We start from the raw sequence: 22,484 nt of genomic DNA, 5'->3' as shown, positions 1-22,484 counted from the left end.
AGTTCCAGGTGAATCACAAGCAGTCTGGTAGTTCTGGGTGGGGGAGGGTGTGTGAGTGGCCAGTGAGGCAGGGCCTGAGTGCAGCAGGGCCAACGACTGCCGGGTGGTGAGGGGTGTGCAAGTGGCTGCCACAGCAGGGGGTGCCATAGCTGGGGTCCTCAGGGGAAAAAGCTGCTGGAGCACAAGCAACTTACCAGAGTGACTTGTGATCTTCCCTGTTGGCTTCCCCGTTGACTTTGCTTGTGGGAAGCCAGCAGGGAAAGTTGCAGATGGTGATCATGTGACACAGGATGCTGCGACTGTCGTAAGTGCAAGCTGGTTGCCAAGCACCCAAATCACAATCATGTGACCGTGGGGGTGCTGGGATGGCTGGAACTTTGAGGATTGGTCATAAGTCCCCCTCATTCAGCGCCATCATAACTTTGAACGGTTGCTGAATGAATGGACGTTAACCAAGGACTACTTGTATGCTAGTGCTCTGACTGGAAACTTCAGTTGTAACTATACAGTCTCATGTTACTGCAGGTACTTACCATATTCCAACTGTGGTCAGCATTCCAAAGCCAGTATTTTTAGCCCTACTTTTAAATGTGCAGCTCTCTGCCAAATAAAGGATTCTTAGAATGGATTGAAAGGGACGCGGTGGCGCTGCGGGTTAAACCGCTGAGCTGTCGATCGGAAGGTCGGCGGTTCGAAACCGCGCGGCGGGGTGAGCTCCCGTTGTTAATCCCAGCTCCTGCTCACCTAGCAGTTCGAAAACATGCAAATGTGAGTAGATCAATAGGTACTGCTTCGGCGGGAAGGTAACGGCATTCCGAGTCGTCATGCTGGCCACATGACCCGGAAGTGTCTATGACAACGCCGGCTCCAAGGCTTAGAAACGGAGATGAGCACCGCCCCCTAGAGTCGGATTCGACTGGACTTTACGTCAAGGGAAACCTTTACCTTTACCTAGAATGGATTGAAGCCACGTTTTATGAAACTCTTTTCCCCTCACTTCTGAAAAATGTCCACAAGCCCTTTTATAACATGAAGTATGTATCTGTATGGTCATAACTCAAGTGTGGATCTTTATTTCAAATGTTTGGATACATCTTTATCATTCCAGTGCTAGCATTCTGATCTCTTGCTTAATTAATGGCCTCTTTGTCAGCCACTGGCAGGAAAAAGTCTTCAGCAGAATTTATTCTTTAAGGTTCCATTCCCAAGTATTAGGTAGTGTTGGTATGATAAAGCTAAATCTTTTTTAAAACAATGGAAGATGGATATTGACAAACAGTAAAAGCTGACTTTGGTTAATAATTCCTATTTAGTTGGCCAAGTACTCATTCTTTTTATTTTCTAATGAGTTATATGCAAGCTACATGAGGCAACTTCCAATGTGTAAGTATGAAGGACTTTTCTCATTAGTCAGAAGTGACGTCTTATCTACAGCTAACCCTGAGGGACATCTAAAACAAATACCTAAGCCAGAACAGATCCATCTTCATTTAGTTATAGATTCAACGGAGTATGTCCTTCCTTTTTTGCATTTGGTATAAAAATCTCAGAATATACCATCTCTACCCCTTACTTAAAGACTCTCCAGGAAGGTCACTTAGAGGCCAATACAAAGAAAATGGTATGACTTAAATTTGAACTGAATAATTGTTCACCCAGAATGCTTGTTCTAGCTGTGTAGACGACTGACTACGTTTCAGCGCTCTCAGAACTGATGTTAAGATTTGTCTGTTAGATAACTCTTAATTCAATTTTTGCTTGGTTTTACTCTCTTCTGCATGGATTGATAAGCCACGTACAATTTTCGAGAAAACTTTGTACCCCTTCCCCTTAAAAAAAAAAGCAATGGATAAATTGAGAAATATTTTGAGAAAACTGTTTATGGATGACACATAGTTTGTGCCATTGTAGATTTTCTTGTGGAGGATCACACTATTTTGCCAACATCTGTGGTAGGTTTCCCTAATACCCCCAGCTCTAAGCCAGAGGTCAGAGCCTTTAACATTACTCTTCAAGGAAGAAGAATAACCTAACAGACTGAAGGAATTGGATCCTTCAGTCCTAATCCTGTTCAAGAAATGGGTTCATTTTTACAATGTGCCAATGGAATGATTTATAGAAATAATGGGATTTTGGTTTAATACAGAGTAAGGGATTGATTGTGGAAATTTTTCTATATCTTTGCTGTTAAAAGTCAGAAGTTGCCTCTTTTTGTAACTTTAAAACATTTTTCTCTTGTGTTTTCACACTTTTTAAGGTTTTTTTCCTTTGTAGTTTTTTTTTTTGTTTTTCTATAGCTTTTATCTTTGCTTGAAACTTAATAAAATTCTTATTAAAAAAAAAAGCAATCTGTAAGAAATCTTCAGGATCAAGACTGATAATCTTTTGATCTGTGTGGTGAGCCATCCTGGTTATAGCCTCTACTTAAACAGTGAAGTATTATCTGGAATAACATAACTACCCTGGACAGCCATTGCATCTTTACAGACAAAAAAATATAATGATGAAAGGTTTTCATGTTCCTGTTGAGTCTTACTGAAGCAGCCTACTCTTCCTGAGGTTTTGTATGTGCTTTGGTTTTTCTTTCATTTCTGGCTGTTGGCTTCTTTCTACCAATCTTCCCTCTTGGGTTGATTCATTAGTTCTGATCTTTGGTTTGATCCATTGACTGTGATGTGTTAATGGGACTCCTAGTTCACCTCCAACCATGGAGTGTGGCTCAGCCTTCTAGCAGCATTTTTAATCCCACTACTACTACCACTATTACTAATATGAATAGTATTATGATAAAAAAGGTAGGTGAGCAGACAATCATCTACAGAAGTCCTTTGTGCCACCTGTTCCTCCACATGTTTGCTTTCTCAGACTATAAACCAGCTTTTAGTGATTGCTGAGACAAGACAAGTGAGATTATGCCATTCCTGAAACAGTTATTCTATACTCCTGCCCAGAAACAAATATCATATGGATGGGAACAATGGAATGACACCATCATCTGATAATCTCGACACAGATTTATGCTAAGCAATCAAGACCTGTGGCAGTTTGTTGGTCAAACAAATGCCTATGAAACAGGATATACTAGGGAACTTGCATTCAAAAATGCATTAACATTAATTTGGGAAGTGTTCTTTAATAAGTTCCTTAACTGCGGAATACTATATTTTAACGGTAAGAGGAAATGTAACATATGACATGGCTTCAGGTTCTGCAATGAAAAAGGATCTGAAGCCAATTTTTTCATTTCATTCCAAAGGACTCCTATGTTCTCATTACATGATTAGATTTTTTCATTCTAGACAGAAGCCTTGGTTGCTGCATTTTTAAAATGAATTGTATCCACAAAACTGACTTTTCTCCCCAAGAATGTGGAAATAAAGATTTATAATAATTAGCACAGTCAGCAATCAGAGCATATTTAAATGTCATTTTGAGATATGATGGTCCACTGAAGAATAATATTCCACACATGGTAACGAGGTTTGCTAATGGTGGTCAGATTGTTTGGAGGGAGAGAGAGAGGAGGGGAAAACACAGAAGTTGGGAGGAAGTAAAAAAGGGATGCTAAAGTAGAAGCTTTTGGCAGTGATATGAATACGTCTACAAGTGACCTCTCTCTTGGCTTTTTAACATTCTCATCCAAATTGATTAACATGAACTTTACTACTTATTTTAAAAAGATGAAATGAATTCCAGCCTCCTCTCCCTTGCCAGCAAATGAACTGTCTAATGTTATACCAATTTTTTTCCTCCACTGTCCCCCAAATTTTATTCTCTTGCAAACAAGATTTTGGTTTTCCTTCCTCATTCTTTAGCATTCTCACAAATAGCACGTTTAGCTTCCTTTTTTTATTTATTTATTTATTTATTATTCAAATTTAATTACCGCCCATCTCCTCCAAAAGAGGGACTCCGGGTGGTTTACAATAAAAAGGTGAATGCTTACACTGTGGTTTTCTTCCTCGCTCGTTAGCCTCCCTGGATTTCCAACTTCCTGGACTGAGAAGACCCTTATGAAAATGAGTTCCACTTGAGAGGATCCTTGTGGGATAACTGAAGTAGCCAGGGAGGCTGGAAAGATGGTGGTGCAAAGTAAGAGTGAACAATTACACATCTCCCTTGTTCACCATGTCACCAAAGTAAGCTCTTGAATCTTGTACCCATACCTATGAGAATTTCATTAAAGTGTTTCTTTCCCTTGGGGCAGGGAAGAATGAGACAGCTTCGTGCTGGTTGAAAAAGGGTTGAAAAGGCATATAGAAAATAATTTTGTTTATACCACTGGAAAAAAAGGCAGTGGCATAGTTGATTATACAGTTGTGCACTCCCCAATATTTGGAAAACCTGACTGGGCAAATTTCCTAATCAGTTGCAAAGGGATGTGCGATGGGCTGTCACCTACCACCACCAGCAGCCATGTACAGATGGTAGGAAATGCATCTGTGGCATTGGACCAGCAAGTGCAACTTCATTATTTTTTCCTTCAGATGAAATACCTGAATAGATCTAAATCTGAAACCCAATGCTTTTAAAAAATAAATATTTCTTGGATGAAACTGCACTTCCTTCCAAAAAACAGAGAAGAAGAATCTGAAAAAAAAAAAAAAAAAGAATCCTTCCCAGGAGTTCAGTGTTCTGTATCTATCCAACCAGCAACTGCCTTCTGCATTATCTGTACTGATACCCGGAAGGCACCAAGATATGAAATGGTCAGTAGTCAGTCCAGGAAGACCAAAAGAGAAGTGAAAAACAGTCCTAGCTAAGAAAATGCACACCTGCTTTCTCATCAGCTGGACATGTTAATTGAGCTGCAGAAAGAACAATGGAATCGGCCCAACTCTGGCTCTCTCTTAAGAAACACAAAGATAATGCCATCTGACAGGTGCTATTTTATTCCAGGCCTTTGTAAACCAGATCAATTTTTTCACATTCCCTTTAGCATCTGCCAGGAATCAACAATCCAATCAAACGTTGTTGTCCTTGTTCTGGATGGGAAGAAAAGAAGGGTAGGAGAAGGAGAGAAAGGGAAGAGAAAAGGTTAAATCCTTATTGCACAGTGTTGGGAAGTGTGTAGAGTGTTTTCTTCCTCATTTTATCAGTACAACACTATGACTTTATGCACAGGAGAAAGGTTCCAAGGAGAGCCTGCAAATTTGATATCCACAATGAGGTGAGTGAAGAGTGGGGAGAAGAAGGAAGGAAGGAAGGAAGGAAGGAAGGAAGGAAGGAAGGAAGGAAGGAAGGAAGGAAGGAAGGAAGGAAGGAAGGAAGGAAGGAAGGAAGGAAGGAAGGAGTCATCTACAACGTACAATGCAAGGACTTTAACAGCCACTATGTAGGACAGACAGGCAGAAGACTAGCAGAACGCTTCTATGAAAACCAGCTAGCAGTCAGAAGACTTGATGAAAACTCAACCTCACAACCCATAGACTGACTCAAGCACAGTTTCAACTGGGGAACTATTAGCATCTAAGAGGTTTCCCTTGACATTAAGTCCAGTTGCGTCCAACTCTAGGGGGCTGTGTTCATCTCCGTTTCAAAGCCGAAGAGCCGGCGTTTGTCCATACACACTTCCGTGGTCATGTGGCCGGCATGACTAAATGGAATGCCGTCACCTGCCCGCCGAAGCGGTACCTATTAATCTACTCACATTTGCGTGTTTTCGAACTGCTAGGTTGGCAGGAGCTGGCACTAGCAACGGGAGCTCACCCTGTCACGCGGATTCGAACCGCCAACCTTCCGATCGGCAAGCTCAGCAGCTCAGCAGTTTAACCCGCAGTGCCACTGCGTCCCATTAGCATCTAAGACCAAGCCAAATCCAAAAATGCTAGGGAATTCCTGGAAGCTTGGCATTCAGACCAATCAGCCATCAATAGACACATAGAGATAAACCACATTTATACGCCATTCAAAAGAGACAGTAAAAAACCTAGGAAGGAAACAAAAAGAATATAACACATCCCCTCCCATTCTACTGATCCACATATGTGTGTCAATAAAACACTGCAAAAATCAAGTGCTATATTACTCAGGTTTATGCTGATTTCACTGTTGGAAGCCTGCTTCTTGCATACTTGCATAACCCAAGACCAACAAAAATAAGGCACTCCCTGGCTTCTGATTTCAGACAAAACATCATGACATACAGTAAAAGAAAAAAGGGATGATGAGGAGAAAGGAAAATAAGAAAATGTAATCACTGATTTATAATTAAATAATTATTTTGATAACAACCAGCAAGAATTCCCTAGGGCTGCAAAGGATCAGATGTTGCTACTTTGCAAGGATGTCCAGTGGGGAGGCCTGATGTGGGTCACAGCTCAATAATATCTGGGGAGCAGTTCCTCACTCAACCCATGGTTACACTGGGACATAAGTATAAACACAAAAATAAATATGTAAACACTATATTCCTTCTATCTGGGTTACAAAAAAGTTAATGTTCATCTCCTCCAATCAGTTTCTCATATACTTTCTCAGGTTGAAAGCAGTGCTAAGAAATTAACTGAGTATAAATGCCACTGAATGAAATTTGGTTTAAAAAGAAGGGTGAAAATTTGATTTTAGACAAGGCCTTCACGTGTTGGCTCATTTATTTTTAAAAGAGGCCAAGTGGAAGGTCAGTTTTACTTGAAGCCTATTGACTGGTTCAGATATGATGCAACCTCTCAGCCTTCATGTCACATTCAATATAACTCCTGTACTGAATTCTTAGCATCAACATTTATCTCTACTGAGCGTTAGTAATTGTCATGAAATATGGGTGCCCTACAGAATACTTGGATTTTTTTTAAAGCCTACAGTCTTCTTCAAACTTCTGGTCCTAAGCTCCATAGCTTATAATTTTAAATGCATTCCCTTTTGTCACTTTTGGCCAATGGTAGGAGACAACATCTTCACGAACTAGGACTGATGCCAATCTTCCATGTTTTAAAACCTAAGACTCAAACAAACCTTTGCAAATTACAACAACAACAAGGCTCCCTCTGGCACTAGCAACTTTGTGATTTATTTATCACAAGCAAAAATAAATGCCAAGAAAGATTTAACCAGTTGAATCTCCCTCTCTCCTTTTTTCCTAGTTCCCTCCTAATTACTCACTCCTCTATAGCTGAAAGTCTACATTCATCTGGTCTTTAAAATGATTTATAAGGTTTGTTTTATGTGGGAGTAAGAGTATTTCTAAGTAAAGAATGTGAGGACATAAATAGCCATACCACATTCAGTACTTCTTATCTTTAAAGTAATTCCAGAATAAAATAATGGGGGGAGGAGCCATGCAAATGACAGGTTCTAAAGGCACAGAGTCACCCCTTTAGAATGGTTATTCCAGACCTTATTCACACATACAGCTCTGCGAGCCATTTATTTAATCACTGCCCTCCAATTCTCCCCCTCAAGAACTACTTTTTGTGATAAATAGATAAAAACTTTTCTAAATTACTAGTCCATCAAGAAATGCAGTCATTGGGAAAAGCACCGTTGAAGAGTTGAGCTAAACATTGGCTACTAGGGAAATTCTAGGATGGTTTGCATCCTAAATAGTAAGAGTATCTTTTTATTATTTTTTTGGATGCAGTAAAGAAATTAAAATGTCTTTATTTCCAAGTTGAGGGAAGATTCCCTTGACAGGATAGGGGATTGGGATGTGAAAGGAAGATGCATCTTCAGGACAGCATATCACACAAGTAGCAGTCTTCCATCTCAGCCAAATTCATGGTGGCAAGTCAATTTCTACCCTCAAACGCTTCTCTCTGTTCAGTAGTAGCTCAGGAGACATAAGGCTGTGTCAAAAGCACTCTCCCTTTATTTAAAGGTCTCTTTTACTTTCTGCTGTGGAATCTTGAGGAGCCAGAAAAGAAAGCTCAAAGGATGACAACAACAACAACAACAATAATATCCTAACAATGCCAATTAATTAATATAGAAGGTAGAATACATTCTGAGATTCTCTTCTGCAAAATGGCTCTTCCCTGGTTGGCATTGTCTGATGATTAGCAGTCAGCCTAGAAGGATCTTAGGTTTTCTTTGTTTGAAATATCACACCAGCTGCTTTCCACCATATTTTGGTGCCCCCATGATGCCTTCTCGTTATAAATAAACTTTGGGTTTCAGAGATTTCTGAAAGTCTTTCATCTAAAGTAAATCCCTTCAAAAAGTCTGTTCTGAACTGCCTGATTTGCCCTGGATGGACCTCAACTTCAAGGAAGAATCTTAAGCGTCAGTGCTCATAGTAAGTGAAGGAAGTGGCAGTGCCAAGCTTTGGCAAAAGCTTTGAGAGCTTGGCATAAAAAATAGATTGGGTTAACTCTCAGTAGAAAGAGCAGTTATTGTACTATCTGCCTGTGCTCAACTGAGGACTTCAAAGGGCAGAAGAGCCAGGAGATCCCTTAGTATCCTCTTTGTATGATGCTGAAACAACATGATTATTCCAGCCCTAAGGCCAGATACAATCAAAATATATAATAGTAACAATCCTACATATATATATATATATATATACATACATACATACATACATACATACATACGTATATAAAACAGACATATGTATATATAATGATATACATATACTCTATCTGTATATAAAACAGAAAAACAATTATGATGCCAAAACTGGATTTAAAGACTCCCCGACCTTTAAGAAAGGCTGAGATACTAATGACTGAGAAACTCAGAGAGTATGGAAATGTCCAAATCTATGCTGTTAAATGTTGGGATGGCTACCTCCATAGACTGGGAAGGCATAAAATGGGGTGTTAATAAGGGTAACCAGAGTTTCATTATATTCTGAATCCTCTTCAGGTTCTTTGCTTTTGATCCCAGCGACATGATGCTGCTCAGCAGGTGATCAACAAGACATCACAGAGAAGAAACAGACAAACCAAAAATCCTGTTGGATTACTTATTGGATTGAAATGCTATTATAGTTCCACTGTCAAAGCATCTTGGTTTAACCAATGGCCTTCTCTGATGTTCCAACAGAAAGGTGCAGTCTACTAAGATTGGGGCCTTATTGACCCTTCTGTATATCAATATGCAGATGCGTTAAAAGTATACAAAGGCTAGTGTAAACGATGCAGAATGTGTAGCAATCTGGTATTATTCCTATGATTGATGGCTGAAGGAATTTTTTTTTCTGACCTCTGATTAATCACCAAGGCATTGGAAAAAAAGCACAAGTAACATATTCTTCATAAAAATATCCAACTGGGTCTTCTTTTCCAGCTTTAAATATATACAATTAAAAGGTCAACATTATATTTATTTTTAAAGCCTCTACATTTCTAACAGTCAACATGCTGCATGGTTAGCTTTGGTTAAATGCATTTCATAAGCTATTCTGCATCATGGCTCGGAGCAGATCTGTCAAATGGGATAACCATACCAGGAAAGCAGAAACCCTCGGCAGTAATTAATAGCATTTTTCTAAAAGCATTCAAAGTCCTCCCAAAGTGAGCCTGAACAGAACTGCATCATGTAAAACAAGAAGACCAACACACTGAACTCCAAAACTGGCCAGAGAAAAATAACGAAACAGAATGTCTGTATATACAAAATGGTTTTTTCAGAAAGCCAGGCAGATATCCAGTCACCCAGTCTTTCTTGTGAATTTGTTGTGTATTCATTGTTAGAACTATATCCTGTTTTTCATTTAAGGCAGTATACTTAGCACTCCTTCCTTCCAGGTTTTCCCACCACCCTGAGAGGTAAGTTGGCCTGAGACAGAGGGACAGCCAGAGTCACCCAGTAAATGTCTATGGCTGAAGGTGGACTAGAACCTAGGTTCAACACCATCACCACCATACTTTGATATGGCCTAATGGCTAATCAATAATAATAAACTAAACTAAACCTTCATCACCACACCAGAGTGGCTTTCATTGTGTCCCTCTTTGCCTTAAGACTCTCAGGGGCTCATGAAATATGAACAATTTTCCTTTCAAAAAGAGAAATTTCCCAGAAACAGATTTTTCTGTGAAGATCTCCAAAATAGACATTGCCCTAGGCCAGTGATAATGAGAGAAACTTTTGTTAGGAAGTCTATAGGCTGTCATACCCTAGTTAGCAAGGACTGCCCCCCCCCCCAGATATGCAGTACGATAGTGAAATCAGACAAACAATAAAGCTTTATTGATTTAGTTAAGCAAAGCTAGTTCCAGACAGACATTGCTACACGCTCTTTCACCTGAACACACTCAACCAGGCTTGGCCAAGGCACTAGTTAGGAACAATGGGAGAAATCTGGTCTGGACACAGAAGCAACTCAACTCCTTTCTTTGCTTCCCTTAGTTTTATACCAAGACTTGTTGCTGGGCAGATTTAGAGACAAGGAGGTTGTCCTACTACATATTACTGAGTGATCTTAGGCACTGGTGAAATTAGTGACTCCCTCCTTGCATTCTGTTGCAGTTACCAAGATCTTCAGCATACCTCACTTGCTTCCCCTTGTGGTTTCCTGGCTCTGCTTCTGCGCTGGCTCTGCTTTGAGCTGATGGCAAATAGTTTACAAGTTCATAAAGACAGTTCTGCCTTTGCCAGGTTTATCATAATGCTGACAATCATTCTGACAAGAACATGCAGCAAACCAGATAACTGGAGTTAGACTTGGATAAAATAGATCGCAGAGCTCCTATCAGCCTTGCAAATGTTAAGCAGGAGACTCAGACTCAGGAGCATGGCCAAGAATGCTGCAGGCTGGAGCATCTGGTGGGGTGGTCTAACTGGAGACCTCCATGAGGCAAACTACTAATATTCCTACCCCTGAATTCATTATTCATCACCATTATTATACATTATTCACTGCCACTGAATGCACCCATAAAATGCTCCCTTTGGGTGCCTGTCTTTTGGCAGGGTGGGGGAGGTTCATGGACTTCTGGTAGGCAAAGTATTACTGTTTTCTTTCCTAATCTCCCCAACCTGAAAACTAAGTCCAAAACTTAGCCATTGAAATCCAACACTCTTACCACCAACCAATATACTCCTGGGATGCAGGAAGCTGCAAATGTGGTGTGTGGGGTTGTATGTGGCCTGTGGTATCTCAGAGGAGTAATAAAAGACAAGATGGTGGCCTTGGCAGAGCAATGGAAGCTCCACCCCTTTGCATGTGCATACACTGCAAATGCATAAGCATCACACTGTCATGACTGCCAGTTTGACTTTCTCCCCCCAACCCCCATTGGATGGGCCTATGTTATGGGAAGCTTGGCAGTGATAGGTACTCAGTACTACCAGTAACAACAAAAAAGACCAGCTGGGAAACAGAGGACTAGTTTTAAGAAACCTTTTGCCTCTTGTTTCCATTTATCCTTCATTTGAACACAGTCCAGTACATATTGTTTATGTGCTACCTTGCCCACTGCAATTACTGAGCCCGTTCAATGAACAATCATTCTAGAAACCTTTCCTACCTGAATCTTGATTTCTGAAGGTTTTCCTCCTTGCAAATGCTAATTTGTTTCACCATGCACACGAAACCAGATAATTTAAACATCTCACTTGTGTAAACACAGGGGGAGGGGTAGTCACAGATCAGCTTCTGGTGCCGCATCTGATGGTATAATTGTACCCTTGAGACGCGGTAATACATTAGTAGGCATTTTTAACAGCCTCTGTATTTACCTGTGGAAAGCAAAAAGTACCAGCTAAGTTATTGACATTTCAACACCTTTCTTCAGTGAAAACAGACATTAACTGTCTGAGGTGCCCCGTTTGCTTGGTAAAAAAGCCATTATTCCATATTAAAGATAATGGGATGGTTAAGGGCAACACCAAATGAGCTTAAGTAAGTACGCAGGTGATTTAATTGTCAGGTAAGTGACCAAGGGTAAAGCCAAGAAAAATGATGGGGGAAGAATTGAAAACGATGATCTGGATGTACCACCTCATGACCAGGCATATATTCCAATTAGGTTAGTCCTTGAGGAATAACCTCACAAGTACAAGCTGAAAAGTAAAGTCTCCTTTGAGTCAAGCTCAACACCTGGGGATTCCATGGCACGTCCATGTAGTTTTCTTAGCAATAGGAATAGTTTACCATTTGCCTTCTTCCATTTATGTATTTATTACTTCCCAGTCTTGCCCGCAGCCCTCGTATTCTGGTTCAGGTGACCTTCCAATCCTGCTTAGCTTTTTGGAGATCAGTCAAGCTCAGTCTAGTGCTACCATCAAGGCACTACGAATCAGGGTGGAGAGGAATATCTCCATAGAAACTACTTTTAGGGTAGCTAAGACGGCCTCTTCACCTCCAAATGTAGTAGTTATGATTTGTATTGGTATACATGCATTAAATTACTCATGAAGTAGTGCATAATTAACCTTGACCTCTAAGTTATTTTAAACTTGGCTTCACCTCTGAATCATCAAAACAAAGAGGAATATTTCTTGACTAAAAGCCTCCTGCTCTACAAGCTCTTGGTCTCCTTCTGTAAGACATCACTTCAGTTAATGGAACGATGCTCTCATATTTGCACTCTTCTGTTCTTCAAAGGTCAATATTTCTAATCTCCTCAATCTCCTCAGAAGTCTCAGTTTCCAGTGCCCTGAGAAATCATCCCATTTCTCTGATTCCTTCACAAAATATGGTGCCTAGAATATGTATGTCCCAAACCTGGGAATAACAAAGCTGGGGATGCATTATTTCATATGGCCCCAAAATGTAATCATCTCACAATTTAATCAGTTTGGTTGCACACACAAGTCAGGGAACAAAAGATTGCAAAGGTGACAGAGAGACATTTCTTTTGAAGAAGGAGACTGGTGGTGCTTTAATGCTGTACATATGCAAAGGTATTGATAATGCATGATCCAGATGCAAGTTTTCAGCCTCCAGATACATCTTTTCAGTGTCCGCACCACTGTCATAGTCTGCTTCTGACCCTAGGACTCTTCTTTTGCAAAAGAGAACTGAAAAAATAAATTATGTAGATCCAGTTCAGAGAAGCTTCCTAAAACAGCCCATTCTTCATTTAATGCTTGATTGGCCAGACATTATCATGGGCCACATTTTAATTATGCTTCTCCTACATTCATTTCTTCTCTGGATGTCTGACAAAATGCAAGATGAGCTACAGACTGCCTCATAATTTCTTTCATTTGCATTGGCGGTTAGTTTAGACCCAGAGGAGCTTAAGCTGTCTCCTGACCTCTGGGTGTGATGCCAAGGAGGAGAGAGAGAGCCACTTTTTAGTTATCAGCACAAGTTAGAGCTGCTCCTTTCTAAGGCATGATATAGAGACCATGGAAAAATAGAACTCTCTTTCTCTCTCTTCCCCTTATCCTCCCCACTAACAGCAAGCTCTGCTGCTTCAGTGTCAACAAGGTTGGTGGCAACCTTGGGAAGTATCAGGATGCTCAAATAATTTTTCTTCAATTCTAAAAGACAAATCGGAGTCTACCAATTCCATTAAAGCTCAAGAAGTGCTGCTTTGTGTCCTCCAGTATTTGCAAAAGCAAATTTTCATTCATCAGATTGAATGGGAACTATAAGGGGAAAAACAATTAGAAGAACTTTTCTGCCTGGCAATAGCTGAAAATGAAAAATGGAAATGTGCAAGCAGGCAGAGATTTAGCGATTTAGATTTATAATCCCTTTTGGCTAGCTGCCTGCCTGGAATGCAAAAAAAGAAGTATTCCGAAGAGGAGAGAAAGTATTTATGTATGTTTGTGTGTATATGTATTTTACAAAGTATTGCTGCAAGGACCCCTTGTAACACTAGAATTCAGAATTACCCAATCAGCGATCACTGTTACATTCAGAATAGGCAGAAAGAGGTATAGACAAAGCCACATACTTCATCAGCAGATGAAACTGTTTGCCAGAAAATGTGGTATGCTGATCTGTTTCATCTACCTGGAGACGTGGGAACTTGGGAGGAGGCAAGTATAGCTGATGAGAAAGGAGATGAGTTATGACCTTTGATTAGACATACTCCTTTGTCCAGGTTCGAAGAGGAGGAGGAGGAGGGGGGGGAGGAGGAAGGCTGTACTGAATTTATTCTCTACAATTCATTTGCTTAGTTACTTACACTAAATATAAGCTCTGGCTATATTAACAAATACAGGGAATTATGGAAAACAATGAGGAATATAATTAAAGCAATGACCCCTGTCTTCTACAAAGTTATTAAGCTGGGCCAAGATTTGTTCTTGCTCCTGTTTAAATTCGTGCTGATCTATGAACAAAAAGGGTGATGGAGAGAACCCATTTGGATTCCTCCTGATTCCCTGGAGAGAACCATAAATGTGTCTTAAATTCCTATTAGAGAAAGGGAGTAAATTTATCTTCCTCCAGATGTGAGTGAGAATAAACTAATACTAGCAGAAAATTAGTTTATATTAAGTTGGAAAATCTAAACTTATAATCAACCAAGTCCATTCCAAAAGTTTCCATCTGTAAATACCAAGAGGGAGGTGGGACAATGACACCCCCAAGTAACTGTGTCTCATTGATGCCACTTAGAGTCAACATGTTATTGCTAGAGCAGCTTTTTAGAGATCAGAGTGCCCCAAGCAATATGGTCATTATTGAAACGTTGAAGATATCTGGAGGATGTCTAGTTTGGGGAAAGCTGGGCTAAAGTCATTATTATACAATCTGTGTACAGATAAATGTTCAGTATGGTTTCTGATGACCTAAAATGGTAACACAAATAGCCACAAGCGCTATCGAATTGAGATAACAATCCAGTTGTGTTATCTCTTGCAAAACTTTAGCAATATATACAGGAATTACTGTAGAAGCAGAGCATAGCAACATCTAAGTTTGGTCACTGATGCTGGTTCCAATTCTCTCTTAATGGATCTTCCAAAAATTGATGGAAGGAGGTAAAATCACAGTGATATGCTGAACCATACATGATGAGGTAGCATCAAGATGCTCTGGAACAAAATGGTTTACTTCCTACACCCTCCCTCAGAATATGGATTATATCTTCTGGAGCAAGAGACGATTCTCTGTTTGGTCATTGGATCTGCAACTTGGATAGATTGTGAACAATATTCTTCATTTTAGTTATTTCCATTTTCCTCTCCACCTTATTTCCTCATGCTCCTTCATTGTCCAGGACTGTATTTGCTTGTTTATTAGAACGAATTAAAAAATTCCTGAAAATGAGGTTGAATGAAAGTTAATCAGCTGGAGCAGAGTTCTTGAAAGCCTGCATTCTCTCAGATTACAGCCTTTCTTTTGGCAACAGCAGACAAATACATTTTATTCAGATAAACTTGGAGCATTTAAACTACTTGCTGATGGAATATGCTTTCATCTAGTGGATGTTGATACCTACATCCCTAACTACAGATGTGGCATGTTTTCATGTGATATTGTAATCACTGTTTTAATATTGTGACGATTTACTATTAAAATGTGTTTTACTGCCCTCTGCCTTGCTGAGCACTCTTTTAGCAAGAAATAAGGAAGGTTTCACTTACTTCATTTGCCAGATGTATATCTTATCTTTTCTCTAGGAGTTCATGGCAGTGGACTACGCAGTCCATCAACCCTGGCAGCTAGAATCAACTGTTGCTCTATGGTTAACTCTGAGTCTCTCCAGTCCCACTCTAACACCCAATCCATTTCTCCACACTGGTTCTTAGATAATAAATAATTTAGAGAAAATGGGGCTATCTCTGCTTACCTGCGCAGTGATTTTGGACAGTAGCTCTTAACCTACTGTATGCTTAATGGCATGCAGCTAGAACAGCCTTTGTAGATGAAGGGTAGATTAAGGAATCCCATTCTTTCCAGGTAACGAGATAGCAAAATACGCCTTCCAGTCCTTATTCTGGCTGTGCCTAGCTGTCTTCCTGATTGCTTTCCAATATCCCCGTTATTTGGGAAGACTCATTTCTTTTCTTCTTTCAAGCAGAAGACCTGTCTTCCAGCCACAATGTAATTGCCTGGAATGGCTCTGAAGCTTTCCTAATGTCAGCAAATGCCTTTAAAATGGGTTTTTGCCATTACCTACAAAACCTCTGAACCCTTTTCTTTTAAATCTGGTCGATAATGCACAGGACACGGTTGCTGATATATAACTCCTTGGTCTTGTGGCGCCCCCTTGGAGTCTGCTCAGAGCAAGAGAACTGGGGGGAATTTATAGCATCTATAAACAATTAGAATAAATCAAATAGATTCTCTTTTTGGATTGGTCTAGATTACTTTATAATTAACAAATGTGCTACACTGGAACTGGTTTTATGTTATCCTAATGGCAGCATAATGAGATCCCTAACTTAATGACTGCATAACCACAGGGAATGTTAATGAACTTTGAAAAAAAAAATGAGGCTGCTTTGCCTCCAGCTAAAAATTGGTGGTGATTCAAATATCCCAAGATATTGAAGTGTTAATTAATAAAGATTCCACAGAAATATTGAGCAAGCCTGGAAAAGACCAAGAACATGTAAATAATTTTAAATACCTACAAGTAAATATTTTTTATTCTTTCATTGATACAAATGTCAGGCATGAAGGATTTCTTGGGTTCTTTTCCCCAAGAGTTTTAATATACGCCACAAAGCTCTATAACTCATCTAAATTCAATAGAGCATTTCAGGCTGGCTTATAGTTACAAGCCTCTGAATGTTACAGACGGTTTGGTATTAGAGATGGGCAAACATATAGCAGAACCAGTGGGACTTCTCTCATGACACGTTAGCAGTAGATAGAGCCAATAAGGTGAGGACGGTCCCTTCGCTCTCTCTCTTCTTTTTCTACTCTCCTACCTGGTAGCTTAGACGTCCACGAAGGGGAACAAATTATGAAACATGCTTTGCGTGCTGTAACACAAATGACATGTCAGATGTACCAACATCAGTACTCAAGAAGGAAATAACACACATTCCCCCCTCCCCATTGTGATTTGTAGGTGGCAAAAATGTAGAATTGGTGGCCTTTCAGATGCTGGTTCCCATTGGCCATTCATGAAGAATGCTGCATTGTGGTTTAGCAACATCTGGAGCCCTATAGGTTCTTCGTTAAAATCTAAATTGATACCATGCAAAAAGCCTTTAAAAGACCATGTGACATTATTGCTCCAAGTTGCCTGCACTGATCATTCAATAACACACCTCTGGAATTCCTGCCAATGGGGAAAAAAACCTTTGGAAGCTAGTTTATTCTTTGATAGAAATCTATGCCTATTTTCTCCACACCTTTTTTTACATCTGATGGGCACAACCCAGGAACCACTATGTAAGGTATCTATATTAGAATCCACTCTATAAAAAGTTGCTTGAGGATCCTTACATATGGAATGTAGCTAAGTTCACACAACACATTAAGGCATAACCATAATTTGCAGAAGCTGGGTTCAAACTTCACATTAAGCCAGATTTTTTAAAAAACACATTATAATTTAATGTGGGCAAAGACTCAACCGGTCTCTCTTACATGCTCCCTGTAGTGTTAGAGTTATCTAACTATACTGAGCATTTAAACAATATTGGCAAAATGCAAACTTAAGGAAATATTTTGTTTTGGATTTTTTAAAGTCCTTCAATAATTAACTTTCACTAATGATTTCTAGTATGGCCTTTGATATATATCATTTCCTCTCCCTTTCCAAGATAATTTATTCATAATCAAGTAATTACATTTTCCATACCATCCCTTCTTTGAACACACCATATTATGGCAGTGTTCCTTAAGTTTGGTTCATGTAATTTTAATTAATCATGCAAGACACAATGGCCTGTTGTTATTTACGGTGATGTAGCAAGCTGAGGTCACTGAAAGCTTTGGACCATTTGCTGGTAATGTGGTGTTCTAATACCAGATAGATGGTATTCAGGTGGTTCCCTTCCTCCCTCACCTAAAATGAGAATTTGACAGCTTTGCACTGAAGTTACTTTTTCTGCTGATGAAAGGTGATAGGATCCACTGAAACTGCTTAAGAAACTTCAACATCTCCAATGATATCAACTGCAACAAAAGACATCTCAATCTGATTTATGTTTGTAACTTGTTTTGCTCAGGGGTAGGCACCTTGTAATCCTAATTTTGTGAATGAACTACAGCTCTCATCAAACCAACCATTATGTGCGTGGGAAGGGTGGTTGTGGGTGGTTTCTAGTTCCACTTGAAATTCCACTTGACTCCACTTGAAAAACCCAACATTGCTTGTTACACTCTTAAAAATGAAGATCAAGTAAACCACCATGGGCGGTCATTCTAATAGGCAGAAATGAAAGAGACAAATTAGGATACTCTGGAATTGGGTTTTACTCTGCTTCCCAACTAGTGTTGGTTGTAGGGTTTGGACAGTCCTTCTGGAAGGACCTCCAGAAGTATGGCTCCAGAGGACAGGAGCCATCACTGAGAAGGCATGCTTCCTGGTTATTGTAAGATGACATTGCTTCATCAGTGACATTGCACAATCTAATTGGCCTCACCAGAAGGCCTGAAACATATGGAGAGAGGAGGTCCCTCAGGTAGCCAGGCCTATGCCATGAAAGCTTTATAAATAATAAGCAGCACCCTGAATTGCACCCAGAAGCCAACTGGCAACCAGTGTTCATGAAGAAGCAGAAACACGTGTGGATACCATGACATGGCCATCACTGCTCATGTTGCTGCATCCTGGACCAGTTATAGTTTCTGAGTGGTCTTCAAGGGCAGCCCCATATACAGCACAAATCCAGTAGTCTAATCAAGAAGTGACCAGGGCAGGAATGACTGCCTGAAGGACTTCCCAGTCCAGGACCAGGTGCAACTGGTTCACCAGATGTACCTATGTAAAGGCCCTCCTGGCCACATCTGTCACCTACTTTTCAAGCAGGAGCTGTGAGTCCAGGAGGACCCTCAGATTGTACACCAGTCTCACATGAGAAAGCGCAATCCCATTAAAGTCCAAAGACATCAATTTGCCATACTGCAGTATGGTGGCTCCCTTCTCTAAGCAGTCCTTTGAAGATGTACTTCAGCTACAGATGTGGCCATGTGGGAAGATATGCATGTTCCTCTTCACAGTTCCAGACCAGTAGAGGGATTAGGACCATCACCCTTTGGATTTGCATTTCTCCAGATTTTATGATATAGTCCTTAACATGAAAAAAAGATTACCAGAATGCCTTAAGATAAAAGGTATGTTGAGATAAAATGCACTCCCAAACAAAAAGCAGTTTAAATATGTGTGTTTCATTTGTAGCTTGAAGAGGTACAAGGCCAAATAAAAAACAGCTGGGAATGCTTTCATCCAAAGATCAGAGATGAGAGAGAGAGAGAGAACAGTTGAAGAGAAAGAATACTTGAATTAAAAGAGAAAGAATGGAGGAAAAAAAAAAGAAGAAGAACCAGATAGGAATAGCTTACCTTTTAACCTTTCTCTTGGAAACTAATTTGTATGCCAACATTGTTCAGGAAGTCTCTTCACCGCAGGACTTTGGGAGAATGCATGCTCATTGCAGGCTTTATAGTACTCCCTCCATAGAAGAGCTTCTATCATGTTGGACCCCAAGGAAGACTGATTGAATGGTTGTCTCTGTTTCAATAGAGGAATCTCAGCATGAGCTTTCATTTCAAGCGCTTATGCATCTGGACACCCAGGTGTTAAGAAACAATTCACATGTTGGAAAAAAAAGAGAGATTAATCCCTGACCTCATGATTTCACTCTATAAATAGGGGAAAAAAGAATGACCAAAGAGGATATGAGAATTGCTATAAGGAATATCTTTGTTTGGTTCTTGGTTTAAAAATAGCCCAGCTTACACAAAAAACCCACAGTGTGTGTTCATTCAGAAACCAACCCTGCTGTAAGCTAAGGATCAGTATAAATCTGGAACATTTTACTGTCCATGAGAGTAAGGCAGTACTTCAGCTGGTCATTTTATTTAAATAGCCCTTTTTTCCCCTTCAAGACCAGGTAAAAAAGTCCACATCCATTTGACATCTGTAACTTTCCCCATATGGAAATCTTCTGGATGCAAACCTCACAGCATTCATTTTTCTTGCCAAAACAGAGCAAGACTATAAACAACTGGGATTGGCCCCTTTAATACAAGGTATATTCTGTGTTAAAGAACATATTCAACTGAGAACTTCACATTGCTTTGAATGTAATTTTCTCTGACATGACTTCTATTTAAATAGACTTCCCTGATGTTTAATTCCAAAAGTTTCAAGGACTATTGACTGAATGTTTTGGGTTTTTTTTGGTTGCTTTTCTTGCTATTACACCTTTCCAAAGAGAACACAGGAGAAATCTGCAGTGGTACTGTATATCTCCCCAAATTTATCCAATAACTATTAGCTTGTGAGGTATGAGGGTCTGAGAGCGAGTGATTGGCTCTGTGGTGGAATAGGGTTCAAACCTGGTCTTCCCGGTCTAAATCCAGCACATATTAATTTTATGTGTTACTGTATGTCAGATGGTCTGATAGGTCTTTTCCTAAAATTGGAAGTCTACCAACTGGAGCCCAATATATTATAGTGGCAGAACAAAGCAATATATTATTGGAATTAAAGTGATAGATGGAGAGGGAGAGTGTGTTTCAGCCTCTACCCAAGCCATAAGCACTCCCCACACAACCCCAAAAGTCAATTGAATTGATATAAATTACTCCAACATGATTCAGGGGTATACAATTTGAGTAGATGCTTAAAAATAGACTCAACATTTCAATTTGATGATACTTTTGAATTGCCACTGACATTTTACATCTAAGCTTTGCACAGTTCTAATCACTGAATATTGTGCTAAGCTACTGTATGTGTTATTTACCTATAGCAGACAGCAGCAACTAGCTGATCAGATCCTGGCTGATCTCAAAAAGCTAAGCAAGAACTGATGTGGTTACTGTTTGAATTCCAGGGCTGTAGGCTAGACTGAGAAGTAAAAAATAAAGTAAGCTAAAGTAAAACCCTGGAAGAATGGAATGGCAAACTGTAAGAACATATCAAGAATTCTCTAGGGTGTGGGTTTGATTCAAGGGAGACTTTATTGGCTCACAGTTTCTTAAAGAAGCCACAATTATCTGACTTCACACCAAATGCTAACCCCAAAACCATGGCTTATATGTCACAGGGGCCAAATTCACACGGTTTGTTTCTTTATTGGGTTTATTACTGGCCACAGTCTTGAGATTCTCAGTGGCTTATGTGATGAATAAAAAATGAGGACATCCACAGTAAAAATTAGAATTAAATAATTCTAAAATTATTAAATCAAAAGCACATAGTACAGTCATTCATCCTAGGTATCTTGCATCACTGTAGACTCTCCGGAATATCTCTGTTTTAATAGTTTATGAAGGCTAAAACTATAAGGGCCAACCTCAATTCAAATGGAGACTACTGCTCTACTGTAGGGAGTAGCATCTCAGAGCCTCTGTAGTATGTACCACACAGAAATGGAAGTCTATCAGCAGTTTTTCTTGGGTCAAATGAATCAGGTGAGTCAGTTCAGGTTTGAGAAAGTGATCCTGAAGATTTGGTGCCAAGCCATATAGCAACTTCAGTTGTCCTTGGAAGCTAATTGGAAGCCAGGTCAGGTCTCAGAGTTCAGGCGTAACATGTTCCTGGTGGCAAGTGCCAATCACTAAATAAACCCCTGCATGCTGGGCTCATGGAAGCTTCCATATGGACTTCAGTGATATCCCCATATAGAGTACATTGCAGTAATGCAGCCACTTGATGATGAGGGCATGAGTACCTGTTGCAAAATCCAGATACTTTAAGCATGAATAAGGCAGAATTCATACAATAGAAAATGCATTCTGTGCAGAAAGGAAACTTGCTATACGTTAAGCAAAAATATTGCTTCTCAGCTAATGTCATCATCTTTTCAGTGTTTCACATTCAAGAGAATCATGGGCTTTGCATAAATGCCCTAACAGTGTTTATCCAATGTGTCATGACAAGATTGCCTTCTGCAGGCTTAATTCTTTACATCAGGGCCCATATACATGCAGCTCTCCAGATGACAGCCAACTATAACTCCAGTCTGCTTCTGACTGCATGGTCAATGACAGAAGTGAGGTCCCACTTTGGAATTCTGACAACATGCTGTGGATGTTATCGCTGCCATGGGTAGTGGCTTACCCATGCACAAAGTGGCAGCCATGGCTATATGATCAGTCAAATAACAAACAATGACCAGGCATGGAGCTTGATGATCACGAAGGGAATGATCTGCAAGAAAATTAGTTGTGGGACCCATGTGTTAGGATGATGGCTGCTGTACTCTAAATGTATTTTCTGGAGGAAAATAGATTCTATGGCTCTGCCAAAAATGAATCTGCAGTCTAATATACATTTGAACATGATGCTTCTCAAACAGCTTCAACTTGTACAGAAAAGTATTCATAGGATATTGGGTTTCTATCTGTGTTTCAATGTGGTGTACTATGCACATCCCCAACGATTGCCTTAGCTGTCCATTCATTGTTGCATGGAGATCTACTAGGATCAGATGAGTCGTCTGCCCAACATTTTCTTAGAAACCTTGGCATGATTAATTAAATCTCACAAATGCTCCATTGT

This window comes from Candoia aspera, chromosome 11, assembly GCF_035149785.1.
Source record: "Candoia aspera isolate rCanAsp1 chromosome 11, rCanAsp1.hap2, whole genome shotgun sequence".
In the NCBI taxonomy this organism is placed as follows: domain Eukaryota; kingdom Metazoa; phylum Chordata; class Lepidosauria; order Squamata; family Boidae; genus Candoia; species Candoia aspera.
The sequence above is the reverse complement of the archived record's forward strand: the minus strand, read 5'-3'. Positions refer to the sequence as shown.